The sequence below is a fragment of the Macaca thibetana genome, chromosome X, assembly GCF_024542745.1.
Source record: "Macaca thibetana thibetana isolate TM-01 chromosome X, ASM2454274v1, whole genome shotgun sequence".
Classification (NCBI taxonomy): domain Eukaryota; kingdom Metazoa; phylum Chordata; class Mammalia; order Primates; family Cercopithecidae; genus Macaca; species Macaca thibetana.
In genome coordinates, this window is record NC_065598.1 from 147,213,205 (window position 1) to 147,233,738 (window position 20,534).

Consider the following 20,534-nt stretch of genomic DNA (forward strand, 5'->3'; position numbering starts at 1 on the left):
CTGCCTGGCCTCTACCCACAATATGCCAGGAGCATGTCCCTCCAGTTGTGGTAACCAAAAATGTCTCCAGACATTGCCAAATGTCCCTGGGGGGAATATTGCCCCAGTTGGGAACCACTGAACTATAATAATTGATGCAGCATGTTAGTTTCAAGGTTACACAAATAGATCAAATAAACAGAATAGAGTCCAGAAGTAGATCCATCCATACACAGTCAGTTGATTTTGGACAAGGGTGCCAAGGTAATTCAATGGGCAAAAGATACTCTTGTCAACAAATGGGGCTGGAAAAATGGGACATACATATGGAAAAATATATTATATATGCCTGGAACATTACCTTGCTCCAAACACAAAAGTCATCTAAACATGCACCAAAGGCATAAATCAAAGAACAGAAACTACAAAACTCTAGAACAAAACAAGAGAGAATTATTTTGAACTTAATTAAGACAAAGACTTCTTAGAATACAAAAGGTACAAGTTATACTAGAAAACCCATTAAGAAAATGAAAAGCCACAGGAGGGCAGAAAATATTTTCAAAACACATATCTTTTAAATAATTTCTATTATATTTAATATTATATATTGTATTATAGAATGACCCAATAATAAGAACACAAATATCCCAATTTTAAAATGGGCAAACGATTTGAATGGACATTTCTCCAAATGAGATACACAGATGGCTAATAAGCACATGAGATAATGTTCAGTATCATTAGTCATAGGAAAATGCAAATTAAACCACAATGAGCTACCACTACACACTCACTGGAAAGACTGACAAGGCAGGATACAAGGCTAATCTTCAAAAGTCAATAGCCGTCCTATATACTAGCAATGAATAACTGGAATTTGAAATTTAAAATGCACTATTTATGTTACCACCAAAATATGAAATGCTTAGATATAAATCTAACAAAATATGTATATGATATCTTTAAGGAGATTATAAAGCTCTGATAAGAGAAATCAAAGAAGATCTAAATACATGGAGATATATTCCATGGTCATGAATAGGAAGACTCAGTATTGTTGGATAGGAAGATTAATTGTTAGTAAGGTCAGTTCTTCTCAACTGATATATACATTCAATGCAATCCCAACTAAAATCCCATTTATTTATTTTCTAGACATCAATAAACAGATTCTGAAGTTTATATAGGAAGACAAAAGACCCAGAATAGTAAACACTATACTAAAGAACAGGAATAAAGTTAGATGACTGACACTATCTGATAGGAAACAAGGCAGTGTGGTGTTGGTAAAAGAATAGATGAATATGTCAGTGGAACAGAATAGAGACCCCAGAAATAGATAGACCCACACAAATATAGTCAACTGATCTTTGACAAAGAAGCAAAGGTAATACAAGGGATAAATGATAGTTTTTTCAACAAATGGTGCTGGAATAAATGGCCATCCACTTGCAGAAAAAAGATGAATCTTGACAAAGACCTTACATTCTTAAAAAAAATTAGCTCAACATGGGTCATAGCCAGTAAAATACAAAACCAAAAAACTCCTAGACGATGACATAGGAGAAAAACGAATGATCCATGAAAGTAAAACCTAATAAATTGACCTTCATTAAAATTTAAGATCTTTGCTCTGTGAAACGCACTGTTAATAGTATGAAAATACATGCCATAGACTAGGAGAAAATATTTGCAAAACATATATCTGGTACAGAACTTATATTGAAAATATATACAGGACTCTTAAACTGAACAATAAGAAAACAGTCCAGTTAAAAATGAGCAAAAGAACTGAAGAGACAGCTCAGCAAAAAAGATAAGATTACAAATAAGCATGTAAAAAGATGCTCAACTCTTACATCGCTAGGGAATTGAACACTAAAACAACAATGAAGTATCACTACACACCTATTAGAATGTCCAAAATCCAAAATGTAGACAACACCAAATGCTAGTAAACATGTGGAGCAATAGGAATGCTCATTTATTGCTGATGGCAGTACAAAATGATATAGCCACTTTGGAAGACAGTCAGGCAGTTTCTTACATAGCTAAACATAGTTTTACCATATGATCCAGCAATTGCACTCCTTGGTATTTACCCAAATGAGTTGAAAACTTATATCCACACAAAAACCTGCTCACAAACACTTATAGCAGCTTTATTCATAATTGCCAAAACTTGGAAGTAACCAAGATGTCCTTCAGTAGGTGAACGGATAAACAAACTGTGGTACAGTCTATGTGTTTATCCATACAATTGAATATTAATCAGCAATAAAAAGAAATGAGTTATCAAACCATGATAATACATGGAAAAATCTGAAATACATATTGCTAAGTGAAAGAACCCAGTCTTAAAAGCGACATACTGTAAGATTTCAACTATATGACATTTTGGAAAAAGCAAAACTATAGAGAGAGTGAAAAGATCAGTGGTTGCTAGAGGTTCAGGCTGGAGGGAGGGATGAACAGGTATAAAACAGGAGATTTTTAGGGCAGAGAAACTATTCTATATTATACAATAATGGTGAATATATGTTACACATTGTCAAAATTCATAGAAATGTAGAACACAAAGAGTGTACACAAATGCAAGCTATAGACATGAGTTAATAATAATATATCAATATCAGTTTATCAATTGTAACAAATGTACCACATTAAAGACATTAATAATAAGGGAAACTGGGGTAGGGGGATGGGGTAACTCAGTTTAATTTTTTTGTAAATCCAAAACTGTTCTAAAATAAAGTTTATTATTAATTATTATTATTATTATTATTATATTATTATTTGAGATGAAGTCTCACTCTGTCACCCAGGCTGGAGTGCAGTGGCGCCATCTCGGCTCACTGGAAACTCCACCTCCCAGTTTCAAGTGATTTGATTCTCCTGTCTCAGCCTCCAGAGTAGCTGAGATTACAGACACCCACCACCACCCCAGGCTAATTTTTGTATTTTTAGTAGAGACGGGGTTTCCCCATGTTAGCCAGGCTGGTCTCGAACTACTGACCTCAAGTGATTCACCCGCCATGGCCTCCAAAGCACTGGGATTACAGGCGTGAGCCACCGCGCCCGGCCTAATTTTTAAAGACTGAAAATACCAAGTGGTGGTGGGGATAATGAGCAGCTGAGACTCTTACACACTGCTGGTGGGAATGCAAAATTATATAGCCACTTTGGAGAACAGCTTGACAATTTCTTATAAAGTTAGACATTTACTTTGCATATAACCCCAGAAGTCCCCTTCTAGGTATTTACCTAGCATAAATAAAAATATATGTGAAGCAAAAACCTGTACAAGAACATTTATAACAGCATTGCGACAGCATTATTTATCATGGCTAAATAGTGGGAAAAAAACAAACGTCTCTAAACTGTTGAATGAATAAATTTCTCGGCAATAATAAAGAATAAACAATAATGAAAATATGCAACAACATGGATGAATCCTAAAAGTAAGTGCTAATTAGAAGAAGCCGGACACAAAAGACTACATACCAAATGTTTCCATTGATGTGATAGCATAAAAGAAACAACACTTTGAGGACAGTAAACCTAAGACCTAAAACCATAAAATTCCTAGAAGAAAACCTAGGCAATATTCAGAACATAGGCATGAGCAAAGACTTCATGTCTAAAACACCAAAAGCAATGGCATCAAAAGCCAAAATTGACAAAGGGGATCTAATTAAACTAAAGAGGTTCTGCACAGCAAAAGAGACTATCATCAGAGTGAACAGGCAACCTACAGAATGGGAGAAAATTTTTGCAATCTATCCAACTGACAAAGGGCTACTATCCAGAATCTACAAAGAACTTAAACAAATTTACAAGGTAAAAACAAACAATCCCATCAAAAAGTGGGCAAAGGATATGAACAGGCACTTCTCAAAAGAAAACATTTACGCAGCCAACAAACATGAAAGAAAGCTCATCATCGCTACTCATTAGAGAAATGCAAATCAAAATCACAGTGAGATACCATCTCACACCGGTTAGAATGGCAATCATTAAAAAGTCAGGAAACAACGGATGCTGGAGAGGATATGGAGACACAGGAACACTTTTACACTGTTGGTAGGAGTGTAAATTAGTTCAACCATTGTGGAAGACAGTGTGGCAATTCTTCAAGGATCTAGAACTAGAAATACCATTTGACCCAGCAATCCCATTACTGGGTATATACCCAAAGGATTATAAATCATGCTACTATAAAGACACATGTACCTGTATGTTTATTGTGGCACTGTTCACAAATACTTAAAACCAACCCAAATGTCCATCAGTGATAGACTGGGTAAAGAAAATGTGGCATATATATACCACAGAATACTATGCAGCCATAAAAAAGGATGAGTTCATGTCCTTTGCAGGAACATGGATGAAGCTGGAAACCATCATTCTCAGCAAACCAACACAAGAACAGAAAACCAAACACTGCATGTTCTCACTCATTAGTGGGAGTTGAACAATGAGAACACATGGACACAGGGAGGAGAACGTCACACACTGGGGCCTGTCAGGAGGTGGAGGGCTAGGGGAGGGATAGCATTTGGAGAAATACCTAATGTAGGTGACAGGTTGATGGGTGCAGCAAACCACCATGGCACGTGTATATCTATGTAACAAAACTGCACGCTCTGCACATGTACTTCATACTTATAGTATAATTTTAAAAAAGAAAAGAAAAGAAAAAGAAAATAGATAGATGGTTTCCTGGAATTGTAGGTAGAAGAAAAGAATTGACTGCAAAGGGGCCCAAAAGAATCTGTTATGGTAAGGGAAATTTTCTCTATCCTTATTGTGATGGCACTGGTGGTAGTGGTTACACAATCATATACATGTGTCAGAACTTAAACTGTACACTTACAAAGGGTAAGTTTTATTTTATGCTAATTATACATTAATAAATCTGACTAAAAAATAAAGTTGACTGGGACTAAATCTAATATGTAAGAATATTATCAATAAATTTACCAACCTTCATCAAAGGTTGCAAAAAGTCCTGAATAAATGCCAAGATATAACATATTCATAAATAGGAAATCTCTGTCAAAAGGATGTCAATTCTTCTTCAAATCATTCTAAAGATTCAATATAATTTCAAGAAAAAAAAACATTACTTTCTTGTAATTTGGTAATTTCATTTTAAAATTAAGGTAAGTGAGGAAAGGACCAAAAATAAGATGATCCAGAAAAAGAAAGAAAAGTGGTGTGAGTGTGGATGAAGGCAGTGTACAGTAACTTGAATTTACAAATATACAAATATCAAATTCATTATAAAGCATTTGTAAGTAAAACAACACAAATGTAGGCAAATAGATTAATGAAACACAATAAAGAGCCAGAAATAGACTCAAACATGTATAAAAATTAGGCAATGTGGTGGAGTTTGCTTTCTAAACTAGTTGTGTATAAACGACATTTAAAACAAATAGTATTTTACATGGAAAAAAACTGCTTAATATTTTACATTACATACAAAAATAAAATCCACATTTAGATGTAAAGAAAATTTCTTGAACTCTTCAACAAAATTTTGGAGGACATTTTTTATGATCACAGTATCAGTTATATCTCTTAAAGCATGACACAAAAAGCACAATTCATGGAGGAAAAGATTGATAAACCTGACATGAAAATTTAAAACTTCTGTAATGATAAAGGACCCCATAAACAAAATAGAAAGCGAAGTAACATTATAGAAGCAGATATATGATATGTATATCTCAAAAATAATTAGTATCCAGAATATATAAATAAGTCTTACAAATCAGTAAGAAGAAGCAACTGAATAGAAAATTAAGCAAATGTGGGTGGCCCTGAGTGTCATGTTTGGAGGGATGTGGAAAGGAATGAAACAGGGGCTAGACACAAAGAAAGTTAAAGGTTATATATAATGTTTTATTTCTTTTATTTAAACATATCAGAAACCAAAACGACAAAATGCTAACAGTTGTTCACTCTAGTAGTATATATGTGGTTACTTGTTCATTGTTTTGAAAGACTCTCTGAGTTTCCCTTAAACTTCCAAAATAAAAAAAGGGGAAAAAAAAACAAGAAAATAACTTGTAAACTATAAATTTATAATAATAAACTTGAGCAAAGTAAAAAAAATAGAAGTTAAAATTATAAATACTAATTTTCTGCATAATCAATTAGCAGAAATAATGGTAGAAAGATTCCCTTCACAAAATTAAGAGCATAAAATAAATGTTACTGCTATCCATTCTATACAGATAAATCTAGGCTTAGAGAGGCTACACAGCTAGTAAATAGAAGAGCTGAGGTAATAAAAATTATTTTAAAGCTACAACAATATTTAAACTTCGTAAATAGGACAAGAAGAGACAGACTAAAAGAAATGAAGAATAGATAAATTCCAAACAGTATCTACTATATATATTACAATTTGTATATATTGCAGATCAGTGTTAATGAATGAATTATTCAGTGTTTGGTGCTATGAAACAATTGGCAGGGAAAACAATTTAGAAAATTACCTCACACCACACAGCAAAATAAATTTCAGAGGGATTAAACATAAGCAATAAAAACTAAAACAAAATTCATTTAAGCACTTATCCAATTTTGAATGAGGAAGAAATTCTTAAACACGAATTCATCAGAAGAAATTACAAATGAAAAGATAAATATAATTACATAAAATTAAGATTAGTATGCATAAAAGTCTATTTAAAATGTAAACTTTTAAATTTAAACGTTTAAAATGTAAGTGGGAGAATATTTTCCCTACATTTGACAGAAAAAGGTCTAATGGGTCAACTAAATATACATTGCCCATAAAAATTGTAAAAAATGTAAGTTCTTAATGGAACATGTACAAAGATCAAAAATAGATGTTCATAGAAATGAAACAAAATTGATCAAAAAAGTATTCAATCTCATTATAATAAAAGAAACACATATTAAAACAGTAAGGTACCATTTTATCCCTATCATATTGGTAAATATTTTAAAAGAATGACAATAGCCAGCACTGTCATAAGTGTATGAGCAGTAATCAACAATCTTATATAGTGGAACACCTTCACATATATATGAAGAGCCTTTAAAAAAATAGTATCTTCAGACCCAGTAATGCCTTTCATAAAAACTCATCTTAATAATTCATTCAACAAACATTTACTAAGTATCCACAATATGTCAGACCTTATTGTAGGTTCTAGGGGATATAAGGGTGAAGAAAATGGAGAAAAAAAATGCCCGTGCTTGAGGGACTTACACCCTAAAACAGGAATCCAGACAAATAGATGTAAGGTATCTAGTCTATTAGGTGATGACACAAGCCAAAGGTTTAAAAAAGTAAAGCAAGAAAGGGGAAGAGTAAGTGTTGGAAAAGATGGGTTTGCATTTTTATGTGAGATCGTTTAGAATTCAAATGTGACATTTGAATAAAGATCTAAAAAGGTGAGGTTCAAAGAAGCAAAAATAATTTAAATGATCAATATGTGATCTGTCATACAATTATAGTAGAAATTGAAAACTGAAAAGTATGCAGCTATTAAAAATTGTTTGAAGGCTGCTGAACAATGTGGGGAAATGCTAACAATATAATACCAATGAAAAAGTCAGATCAAAAGACTGGATTAAGAAAATGTGGCACATATACACCATGGAATACTATGCAGCCATAAAAAAGGATGAGTTCCTGTCCTTTGTAGGGACGTGGATGAAGCTGGAAACCATCATTCTCAGCAAACTATCGCAAGGACAAAATACCAAACACCTCATGTTCTCACTCATAGGTGGGAATTGAACAATGAGAACACTTGGACACAGGAAGGGGAACATCACAGATTCCTTTTCATATTATCTCTGTATATATCCTATCAGTGTATCTCTCTGGAGAACCCTGATTACAACAATGACATTATAGAATAATCATGTAATATAGAATGAGGCAAACTTGAGTTTGACCTTGAACCTTGCCTCATTTTAGCTGTACCATAAGTTATGTATCTTCCGGGAGTCTTGGTTTCTTCATGTATAACATGAGTAAAATAATATTTACTTGACTGGTTTGCACCAAGAAACAAACAGGATAATATGTGCCAGGCACCTGGCACATCATAAAGTGCTCAACAAATGCACAGTAGATGCTGTCAGTGCCTGCCCTCAACTAGATCTCCTCACCCCTACCATTTCAGTGCACTCCAACCCAACTCCCAACCACCAGCATATGCATTTCCTTGCCTTTCTCCTTCTGCTGCAGCCTGCTTTCCCACCAAGAAGGCAGGCCTGAAATGCCAGGGAACAAATGCTCCCTAGGAGCAGCCCTTGGCAACTAACTATAAGGGCCAGTATGTAAAGACCCTGCTCCCTCGATGCCTGAGTGGGATGGCTTTGAGCTGTATGGTTTACACTGTTCCCAGAGGTTCTCCACTGGGACTAAGCACCAGTCCTCCACACTGATGGCTGGCTTGTGAAATGCCCTTTCTTGGCTGTGTTGCTTCTCTGTCACTCTTCTTCATGCTTCTCCCCATGATCCCTCTTTACCTCCTAAACTACAGTAGTCCTCCTTACGGAGATATGTTCTGAGAACCCCAGTGGATGCCTGAAACTGCAAATAGTACCAAACCCTATATATACTGTATTTTTCCCTATACAGACATATCTATAATTAGGCACAATAAGAGATTAACAACAATTACTTCTAATAAAATAAAACAATTATAACAATAAAAAAAAGAAAAAGGTCAAAAATAGTACATATAAGATGTGATTCCAATTACATAAACACAGAAACACATCTGAAAGGAAATACAGCAAGTTATCTCTGGACTAAGGATTTAGAGGTGATTGTTTTTTTTAAAAAAAAGTCTCCTCATTTTCAAAATTTTCTGTAATGAGGTTGTTTTACTTTTATAATCAGGAAAAAACAATTTGATGGTAGATATTACAATCTTAAGGTATATTAGAAAATATACACAATTTTTTAAATGGAAGTGCTAGCCATTCATGCTTAAAGTACTGGGTCCCATTTTGGACATCATACATTAAGAGGGATACTGAAGATGGAAGTGTCTACTGTAGAAATTTCTCAAAATATGTATCACATAAGCTCAAGAACTAGCAATATATAGACTGAAGAAAAGATGAGAAGAAGAACAACAATGGTTAAACATTTGAATGGCCATTATGAAGAAGGGGAACGGCAATTATACAGTATTGCTGTTGCTCCAAGGTGCAAGACCAATAGGTTGAATTCAGAAGACAGATTGCAGGTCAGTATGAAGAATAACTTGCTAACAACCAAGCTGTCTATTATCTGGTGGTGTTAAGCAACCTTTCCTGAAACCATTCACACTGAAAATAGATGACCATATGTACTGGGTGATAAGACTGCCATTACATGATTGTTAAGGGCCCTGCCATTTCTGAGCTCCTCTTGTACTATTTTGAAAAGATATTTTATACTATGGTCACTTACATAATTCCATCTCCATCCACCTCCCCTTCCCTTCAAAAATATATATAATACTTGCGTTTTTTAAAAAATCAGTTTTTAAAGAGAAAAGTACCCTTCAAAATATATGTCCTGGAGATTTTTATTCCCCCTTCTGTGTATATTCAGCAGACATATTTTGTGCAGACATCAATATGTTTAAAATCATGCTTTTAAGTATAAAAATGCTTTTATATTACCAACCAGTGTTTCCCTTCACATATATCTTCCCCCCAGGAAGAGACTACCTGGACCATTACATTTCAGAATGAGATAATCATCTTGCACGTATTTTTTTGTTTTTGTTTTTGTTTTTTTTTTTTTTTGGGAGGGGGGACGGAGTCTCGCTCTGTCACCCAGACTGGAGTGCAGAGGCGCAATCTCGGCTCACTGCAAGCTCCGCCTCCTGGGTTCACGCCATTCTCCTGCCACAGCCTCCCGAGTAGCTGGGACTACTGGCGCCCGCCAGCACACCCAGCTAATTTTTTGTATTTTTAGTAGAGACGGGGTTTCACTGTGTTAGCCAGGGTGGTCTCGATCTTCTGACCTCGTGATCCTCCTGCCTCGGCCTCCCAAAGTGCTAGGATTACAGGCATGAGCCACTGCGCCCGGCCACCTTGCACGTATTTAACAGTATCATGCCCCATCTTATTCTCAGTGACTTTAGTTTATTTCAAACCAGCAGTAATAGAAATATCACCTAATATCCAACTTTACTATATATTTTACAATATAGTCAGTTCTTTCCTTAACTTTGAGGACAGTTCACAATTTCGGTCACCTCAGGAATAAAACAAGGAAGGTGTATTTCAACGACCTCTTCTAAAGTCTGTGAATACTTCCACCAAAATTATCAACCTTCAGAATTCTGTATAAAGTTATTAGTGTCGCTTATATAAGTGACCGAACCTGAGCTACCTGCACAGAACCGTGATAACACAATATAGAGCAGAACATGAACTATAGAACCTCACAGCTTGGAGGGTCTTTGTAAATATCTTAATAGATTCATGTCAGTCACCCTGTTCAAAACCCTTTTCCAAACCTCCCCCCACATTATTTTACAGATATGGAAACAGGCTCAAACAAGACAAGTGATATGTCAAAACAAACCGAGTATCCAAGTCAGGACTAGGCTATCAGAAATCCCATTTTAAGAGGGATTTTTAATATCAAATTCTTCATACTTTTTATCAAGTGCCTCTTCCTATAAATTGCTGAATTGAGAGAGTTGGAGGACCTGGGAAAGGCACTGGGTCTTTGTGAGTTTCAGTTAAGCCACACGACATATAACCTAGTTTTTAAGTAAGTCGCTGCTCCTGTGGACATGAGCCTGGAGGGACCCTTACCTTCCCTTACTGTTGCAGCACAATCATCTGCCATACATTTGCAAAATGGGTATGCATCATCCAGCTGAAGTGTTGGTAAGCACTGTGACCATCAGAGTGGGAAGGACTGTTATAAACCAGATATCATTTATCACTACTCAACGCTGTTGTGAAGTTTAATAATGGTGACCACACCTTTCTTCTTGAAGTGGTACATTTTCCTCTACATATGAATCACAATTTATGACTATGTAGTTCAGTAGTTTGTCAAATAATGTCTATCTCACTACCTAAACCATGAGCCCAGGATGGCAACAACTTTGTCTGTTTTGCTCACCATTATATTCTCCATGCCTAGTAAATGGTATGTATGCAATAAATAAATTAGAAGGTGCCTCTCCTCTCTTAGCACCTTCAAAACATACTCTTCTAATTTTCCTTCCATATCTCTGACTTTTTCTCCTTTGTAGCCTTCACATAAGGGTCATCGTTTTCCCCCATATCCTAAAAAAAAAAAAAAAAAAAAAAAAAAAAAAAAAAAAAAAAAAAAAAAAAAAAAAACGCATTCTTCAAAGTACCACCCCTGAATCTCTTTTATTCTATTTCAAGTATTGAGAGGCAATGACTCTCAAATCACTCTCTCCAATTGACTTCTTTCCAGAGTTCCAATCCCATATTTTCAAATGTGCTCAGTACCTTTTACTGGGCTACAACAATATTACTACTTGTGTGGCCCCAGGCAAATCAAGTCACCCTGTCAAGATGGGTTTGCTCATCCCTAAAATGAGGGAGTTGCATCTCTTTTACATATAAAGTCCTAATTCTCCCATCTAGCATTCAATATGATTTATAGTCAAGCCCTCCACCTATCTTGCCAAACACATCTCACGTAAGTATTTCTGCATACACTTTACTCCAACACAACTAGCCTCTGAATAGAATACCTTTCCCATCCCCTAATTCTGCATACTCAAAGTTTGTCTAATCTTCAAAGCTCATTTCAAATGCCACTTCCAGGAAGGTGTCTTTGATCTCCTGAAAGCCCTTTGCTTCCCTTCTATGGGTGTAGATCTCATCTCCTAATACTATAGTTGTTTGTATACTTCTTCTCTTTCCTACTTGACTGTGTCATCTTGGAGGTCAGAGGCTATTCCTAAATAATCCTGTATCTCCCACATTACCTTTGGTTCATCGTAGGTACTTAGTAACCTCATACTGAACAGATTCCATTAAGCCATGTCAGTTACCCTGCTCAAAGCCCTTTAATCAGTCCCACTCTTTCTAGAATAAAGACCAACAGCCTTATAATGGTCCACTCCAGCAATCCCTTCAAAATAAAATTGAGATACCAAGTAACTCTCTGAAGTAGTCAAGTTGGATTTCTATCCACTCTAAGAAATTTTTAAAATGGGATGAATCCTGTTTCCCCAATACAAAAGAAAGCCCAAATTACCTTTCCTTTATTGAATGTATGGCCCCACAACTAATGTCTAATGGTTCATTCATTTACTTAAAAAACATCTGTTAAGCACCTACTCTATGTCATACACTAGGCTAAAGGCTAACGGTATAATAAACTGAACTGATACAGCCCCTCACCCACTTGGAATACATAACTGAAAGTATAATTTGTATAAACTCTAAGGAAATTAAGAGTTTTAAGAAAAAACAAACATTTTATCTGTCACAACACATAAACAATGCAACTTTGTGTAAATGTTGAATTCTTCATTAAAGGAGATATTTAACTGTAGAGTAAAAGATCATCGAGAGGTGATTTAGAAATTAAAGCTGGGTGTAATTTGGGCCTCTTAAATTAGGTGGGCAGATAGCCTAGACCAGCGCACTCAAAATGTAGCCCGCCAATCAGTGCCTGTCTGTGAACTTTTATTACCAGACTGTAATGACCAAAGTACAGAAGTACTTAGAAAATATTACACTTAGAAAATATTACTTAGTACTTAGAAAATATTACTTAGAAATATTACTTAGAAAATAGTACTTAGAAAATATTACACTTAGAAAATATTACAGCAATTTGAAAAAATCATTTTATGTTTGTAGAATCTGATAATATAAATGTGGGCTTATCTTTCGTATGTCTTTTCTTTCATTTTCTAGCAATTCATGGTTAATTTATTTTATTAAATTAACAGTCTTCTGTGATGGATTAGGAAAAGACAAACAACAACAATAACAACAAAAAACATTTTCCTTCACTAGGGGAGTTTGACCAGTACTCTACTAGAGCTTTGCTACTTGAAGTGTGGTCAGTGGAACAGCAGTTTCAGGATCACCTAATATCTTGTTAAAATGCAAAATCCAAGGCCCCTGCCATAGACTCTCTGAATCACAATTTGCATTTTGAAAAGATTCCCAGGAGATATTTTTACACATTAAAGTTTGAGAAACACTGGCCTAACGATTTCTGAAGCCTCTCATAACTCTGAAATCTTATATTTACTTTAGATAAAGAATTTCAGAGTTGAAAGACCCTTAGAGATACAGTCCACTTCAACATCTTATAGATGGAAAAACTGAGGCACATGGAGGGGAAGTCATATGTCCAAGATAATTGGCAAATCATCAGAGCTAGGAATGGAACCCAAATTTGCTAACAGCCAAGTCAGTGTTCCATTCTAGCAACCACATACTCACCCCTTTCCACCCAGTCCCTCTGTATTGTATCCCCTCAATGATGTAATTATTCCTGAGGTGTTTTCTGATAAAATAGTTTATTCTTCTACCTTCTGTATACTGTATGAACCTTGAACTACCACTACTTCAAATGTGCTTTTCTTTATTAAATTAGAAAATTTCATAATTTTCTTTACAAAAATTCCTGCCACTCAAATCTTCCCACATGCCTATTGTCTGGATGCCATATAGACATTCTGGGGGCTTTAGAAGGACCAGTACTAACCAATTTCTGGTCTTTAGGAATATGAAAGCGACCTTCCTTGCTCCCAACAGTCCAGTTGACACCAGATATCAAACTCATCCAAGGAAGAGAACATACACTATCAGGGCTGTTTTGGAAAACTCCGTAGGGTCAATTCGTGGCTAACAAACAAGTGGGCTATTAGGCCATATTAAAAATAGTCTAGGCCCCGCGTGGTGGCTCACGCCTGTAATCCCAGCACTTTGGGAGGCCAAGGCGGGCAGATCACGAGGTCAGGAGATCAGGACCATGGCGAAACCCCGTCTCTACTAAAAACACCAAAAATTAGCTGGGCGCAGTGGTGAGCACCTATAGTCCCGTCTATTCGGGAGGCTGAGGCAGGAGAATGGCGTGAACCCGGGAGGCGGAGCTTGCACAAGCTGAGATCCGGCCACTGCGCTCCAGCCTGGGTGACAGAGCAAGACTCCATCTCAAAAAAAAAAAAAAAGAATAGTACAATTTCCAGCATAAAGTAAATGATAATCCTTTACTCTGTGGTCTTATTGTATCCAAGAGTTAAGAGGGAGGCATGATTGCTGTCTTCAACTAACTGAAGAACTATTATTAAGAAAAAGCAAATTTGTTCCAGACAGTCCCAAAGAACCAATGAATATAAGTTACTGGGAAACAGATTTTGGCTTATAATGGGGAATACTTTCTGACAATCACAGTTGCACAATGACACAAAGAGCCACGTAATGAGCTCTCTATCACTGCAGGGAGTTCAAATAGAAATCAGTCAACAAATTGGATGCTTAGGATAAATTCAAGAACTGAGTAGAGAAATAAAGCTTAATGACTGACCTTTTGGGCTCCCTCCAGTTCCAAGGTTTTAGTATTCTAAAATTTTCAGCACAGAATAACTCCAAATGCTCAGGAAATTAGAATAAGGTCTGTTTTTTAAAGGCGCAGTTTGGAGCATGTTGGGTGGATGAGGCTATAAAAAGTGAAGTACTATTTTCAAGGAAAGCAAGCTGACCAATGAAAGTCTTTCGTGCAGCCCCTTCCAGAAATCCAGGTGAAGCCTGGCTCCAGGCTAAGTTCCTGTTACTCTACACAAAAGCTAGGCCACTACTTTCCAAAAAATCTTGCCAAGCCACACTGTACCTATTGTATCTACACTTGCCTAACAAAGGTGCATAATTCTCCCCAAGAAGGCAGTAGTGCTTCATGGTTATGACCATGGATTCTGGAACCAGGTTGCCAGTGTTTTAATTTCCAACTGGGACATTTAATTGGTCTGCAATCTTGGACAAGTTACTTAACCTCTCTGTGCCTCAGTTTTGTCAGTAAACCAAAGATAATAATAGTGTCTGTTATTCAATGCACTATTCTGCCACAATAATTTAATGAAGTAATATACACTAAACAGTCCAGAATTCAAAATATACTACACACTAAATAATGTTAGCAATTAGTATTAGGAATGTCATAATTACTACCATAGGCACAGCAGTGTCACTCACTTAGAAAGCTCCCATCAAACAATTAGATCCCTTCCCCTACCAGTTCAGAGGGGCTATACTACAAGAGCCTCAATCAGTCTTTGCATAGCTCCAGACAACCAGAACTTGCTGACTCTCCATAAGCCAAACTATTCATGCTAGTAATCCTACCTCATCATCCTGCTTTTCATCAATCCAACAGCCACCCTTCCCCCAGTCCTCTTGCCCATGCCACCCGCAGCCACAGTCAGAGGAGCAGTAAACTGGGAGGCCAGTTCCAGACAAACCATCAGGTGTTTCCTCCCTTCCAAGGACACAGCTGGACTTAACATGATGCCTATGAGTGGGATGGGGTGGGGTATCTGAATCTCTGATCTAGGATGTCAACTCAACTACCTGGAATTGAGGGTGGGCAAGCAATGGAGCTTCTCTCAGGGAAACAAGGCAAACCTCCCAAGTTTGTGGAGGAAGTCAGGCCCAACCCCACAGCGAGCCCCTTAAAGGAAGGGGGGAGGGCTCAATCTGCTTTAAAGGAAGCAGTTATTTACAACTTTCTACTCACTTGCATGTGGGGGAGGTAATGGGGAGATGGGGAAAGAGGCTGCAAGGTACCCTCCTTCTTTATTTCCAGCAGTGAGAAGCAGCTGCGGAGAAAGAGTTAAAGAAGGGAGAAAGCTCCAGCCATTACTCCATCCCTGGTGCCTAGAGCTGTCTGGGGGTCATGACAGTGCTGTCTGCTTTGGCTAGGGGCCACTCCGTGGCTTTCTGCAGCAGCTGCTGGGGCCCCCCAAGCAATTTGCAAGGTCAGTGCTGACCTGCTTCCAAAGAGGAACAAAACAATTCACTGACAATGAAGCAAATCACACACATACCACATCGCAACCCCCCTTCCTCAAATCGGGTTTTACCTCAGTGTCTCCCTGCTCAGATGCCGCCTCTGGGCTTCCACCAGCCCCACTGGGGAACCCAGGATAGCATCACAGCTGCAGAGCATGCCTCGCCTCCCGGCCAACCCAAGGAGACTCTCGGTACGGGGGAGAGATGCTATCGCTAAAAGAGACCTGAGCTTGGGGGAGGGGGAAGAAGGAACATCAATGTTTCTTACCGAGCTCTACAGTCTGAGCGGAGAGGAGAGAAGGATGAATGAACTGAAACAAGTTGAAGGTTGAGCCCTGACAGAGCTCGGCTTCTGGCTTCTTCTTCTCTCTCTGGGTCTCTCTCCTGGTCCCTCTCTCGGTCTGTCTCTCTGGTTTGCTCGCTAGCTTGCGCGCGCTCGCTCTCGCTCTCTCTCTCTCTCTCTCTCTCTCTCTCTCTCTCAATCTGCCTCCCTCCCTCTCTGTCAGTTTCTCCCTCCCCTCCTCCTCCCCTCCCCTTCTCCCCTCCCCCTTTGCTGGCTTTAGGTTCACCACTGGTGCTTAGCACGCGGCTGTGCTGGGGCTGTGAATACAGCACTTGCAAGGCTTTAGATGTGGTTGTTTTACGAAATACTAAAGTAGTATTTTATTCCTTAAAGCATCCAACAGAGAAATAGAGGGAAGCCCAGAGAGAAAGGGAGGAGCAGAGGAAGCAAAGGGAAGAGAAAGAGAGCAAAAGGGTAAGAGAGAATAGGAGGATAAAGGAAGTATGGGTTACTGTAGCTGATGTGTGATGCTTACTTGCTGCTCCAAGACTGAAGAGAGCTTCCTCTTTTTTCTCTCTGTCTCCTTTACATCCCTATGGGCGTGCCTTCTAACCCAGGCTCCAAATAAAGGTTTGACAATCCTGTCTGTTCAGATTCCATCTCTGGGGGCAATAATGAGCTAGAAAAATGTACATCAAAGGGGTTGTCATTCATACTCCACTAAGAAGAAAGAGTTCCGCCACATTGATCCCCTATTGACCTAACTTCCACCCCCACCCTCAACCAAGTAGAAGTGCAGACCCAATTCAAAACTGTCAGCTCTAGCTTCCCTGTAGGCAAGACAGACAAGCAGCAGAACCACAATGCTTTCTTTTCAAAAATTCCAAAGGGAATATAGATGTATGTAATTGTGTGAGCCTATACATGAGTTTGCACAAGGGCTAAGATGGGGAAAAGGAGAATTATTGACTCAAAGTATAAAAGAATTATATTCCCATTGGGTCAAAAGAAAAAAAGCAACCTAGGCAAAGCACAGTAACAATGTAGTGTAGGGTGGGAAAAGACCTAGGCTAAAAATAAAATAAAGGAACTTGAGTTTGAGTTCTGCCTCTGAAAATTGCTGTGTTGCTTTCAACGAGTTCTTCAGTCTGGCCCTCAATATCCTCAATGACCAAATGAGTGGTAATGGAAATAAATGATCTTAAAAGACCCTTCCAGAACTAACAGTCTAGGAATCTAAAGACAGGAAAATTCCAGGTGAAGGAGAAGTTGGCCCTTAGAAAATAAAAAATAAACTACCAAATTTCAAAAGTTCTCCAAAGGTGAATCCCCAAATGGGACTCCAAATCACATTTATTCAACATTCCATCTTTCGTGTTTCAGGGATAATACCAATATAAGCACATGAGTAAAGAGCTGTTCCTATCAAAGAATTCAGCATCTGCTTACATATAATGATTAGTATAAAAGTTGTCTTAGTCAAACTCCTCATGTTGTGATTTCTAGTCCTTTTAGAAAAATTCAGAAGGCATCTAATTCAAAGTGAGTTATATAGTGTGTTTAAGTATACTAGTGTCAATATATATACAGTGACTGGGACATAATAGGCATTTACAATGTTGCCTATAGTGTGCCATTTCTATTTAAACTACTATCCTGTTGGGTTTTTTTTTTTTTTTTTTTTTGCCAAATTTCTAATGCTCTCTACTCCTGCCAGATGAAGTGCATGTGCTACACACCTATACATCTTCAAAAGCATGTGTCCATACATTGAGTAGAAGACAGATGGGTACTCGTAAGCTTAGAGTCACTGAGCTAAAGGGACCCATAAAGATAACCATGTCATTGTACAGAAAAGAAATTAGACTAAATAGAAAATATAACTCACACAAGGTCATAATGAGTCAGTGGCAGAGTCAAGGTCAGTACTCAGATTGCTGACTGCAGGTACAGTATTTTTGTCTATAAAATTAACATGTAACTTGCACATAAAGCAAGTGTGTATGTGGGAAAAAAGCTATAAATACTTTTTCCTGCATAGATACCCATTTTTATGTGTAGGCTTGTTTGCATAAATGTCCATTGGGTTTAATAGATTAGTATACTGGCAAAAAGAAATATTATGAACTGGCATAAGGTTGCTGTATTAGTTTTCTAGGGCTGCCATAACAAATTACCATAAATTCAGTAGCTTAAAACAACAGAAATTTATTGTCTCACAGTTCTGAAGGCCAGAAGTCTAAAATTGAGATGCTGGCAGGGCCAAACTGCTCCAAAAGTTCTAGAGAATGATTTCTTGTCTCTTCCAACTTCTGGTGGTTTCCGGTATTCCTTGGCTTATCACTGAATCTCTGCCTCGGTCTTCAAATGGTCTTCTTCTCTGATTTCTGTGTGCCCAAATCTCCCTCTTTTTTCTTATAAAGACACCAGTCATTGGATTTAAGGTCCACCCTAAATCCAGAATGATTTCATCTCAAGATCTTTAACTAATTCCTTTTGCAAAGACCATACCATTGAAATAAGGTCACATCCTGAGGTTCTAGATGAACATGAATTTTGGGGGACACTATTCAATCTACTATAATTGATAACTTTTCATCTAATAAAGATACCAAACAAACAAATAAACCATCTGGGTGCCATCATTTTTTTAAAGAAAAGATATTTTAATACAAGTACGTTGGATTAAGACACTCTCTGAACAACAACAACAACAAAAATCCTCTTCTCTGAATCATACAATTATAGCTGTATGAAAACCTTACAGTATTTTCATAATTTTCCCACTTGACTGCAAACCAAAAAAACAAAAAAAAAATCCTTTATTAGGAAAACTTCTGACAATGGTGAAGAAGCTTCTATCAGACCAACCCTGATGCAGATAACAATAATAAACAGTGGACCAAATATATAATACAACAAATTAAATGCACTGGAAAGCAATCCATCAACAGGCAAAAATTGAAAGGGAATTAATACTTGAAAGGAGGGAACAATACTAAGTGGGTTTTTCCTTTTCTGGTAATTTTTGCCTGATGGCAGCCCCCAGGCCAAAGCAGTGAATAAACTCTAGAGAAACTAGAATCAATGTTGCAACTGTTAAATGTTTAACAACTGGATCTTGAGGAAAATAAATAAAAAACAAATTCATAGTATTTGCCATTTTCCATGGTGTAAATACTTCTACCATGGACGATTCCATGAACATGGAGTTGAATAGAGATATGCACAGTAGGCATTCACAAACCAGCGTCAGCCAACTCCCACATACAACTGCTTGCAGTCCAAGTGGCTGAAAGAACCAGAGGACAGAATTCAGGATGACCACTGTAGTTGAAAAGCCATGAGAGAAATTCAGTAATTTAAAATACTAGGGAGAGGAAGCCCCAAATTCTGTGTATAAACTACCCAGCTGTCTGGTGAAACCATGAAATATTTATGTGGGGACAGATTCCAAAAAGGCTAAATAAAGCCGAAAGAATTAAACAGAGTTTTCAGGTCTGCCAATGAGGGAAATTTTGGAGTTTCACTTCAGCCACATTAACTGTCTAGTAAAACAAACAAAATCAATGCTCTAGAGAAAAAAATAAAGGTATCCTACAATATATAATTCACAATATTCAGGGGACACTCAAAAATTACTACTAAAGCAAAGAGATAGGAAAATATTACTCAAACCCAAGGAAAAAAAAAATAGAGACCAGCCCTAAGGTAAACCAGATGTTTGAATTAGGAGAAAGAATTTTAAATCACGTATCATAATTACACTAAGGGAAATAAAGAAAAACACATATGTAATAAATTAACAAATAGGAAGTCAGAGTACCTGAAGTAAAATTCAGTGAGTGGGCGTAACAGCAGGTTGAAAATGGCAGAAGAAAGAGTAGTTTCACTGGAAGAAAAATCTAGTGATATTATCTAATCTGAAGTACAGATTCGAGAGAGAAAAGATTGAAAAAGGGCAGAGTGTTAGAAATACATAGGATAATATCAAAGTTATAAACATAATTGGAGTCCCAGATGGCAAACAATGAGAGAAGAGGAAGAAAAAAAATTTGACACAAAAGCCTAACCACAAGACAATATCCCTGATAATTATTGATGGAAAAATCCTCAACAAAACATTAGCAAACCAAATTCAACAATACACTAAAAAGATCATTCATCATGACCAAGTGGGATTTATCCCTGGGATGCAAGGATGGTTCAACATACACAAATCAATCAAAGGGATACATCATAA

General features: G+C 37.1%; 1 protein-coding gene across 2 annotated transcripts in view; it reads right to left on the reverse strand.

Annotated features, from left to right (window-relative positions):
* Positions 1-16,524, reverse strand: part of GABRA3 (gamma-aminobutyric acid type A receptor subunit alpha3) — a 290,138-nt gene extending 273,614 nt beyond the window's left edge. Inside the window, exon 1 of one of the 2 annotated variants that reach the window (XM_050775341.1) lies at positions 16,277-16,524. The gene's annotated coding sequence lies outside the window, so the exon portion shown is untranslated. Of the gene's footprint in view, positions 1-16,079; positions 16,192-16,276 lie in introns of those variants that run through there. The other variant, XM_050775342.1, reaches the window with a different exon arrangement.
* Between the last annotated feature and the right edge of the window lie 4,010 nt (positions 16,525-20,534).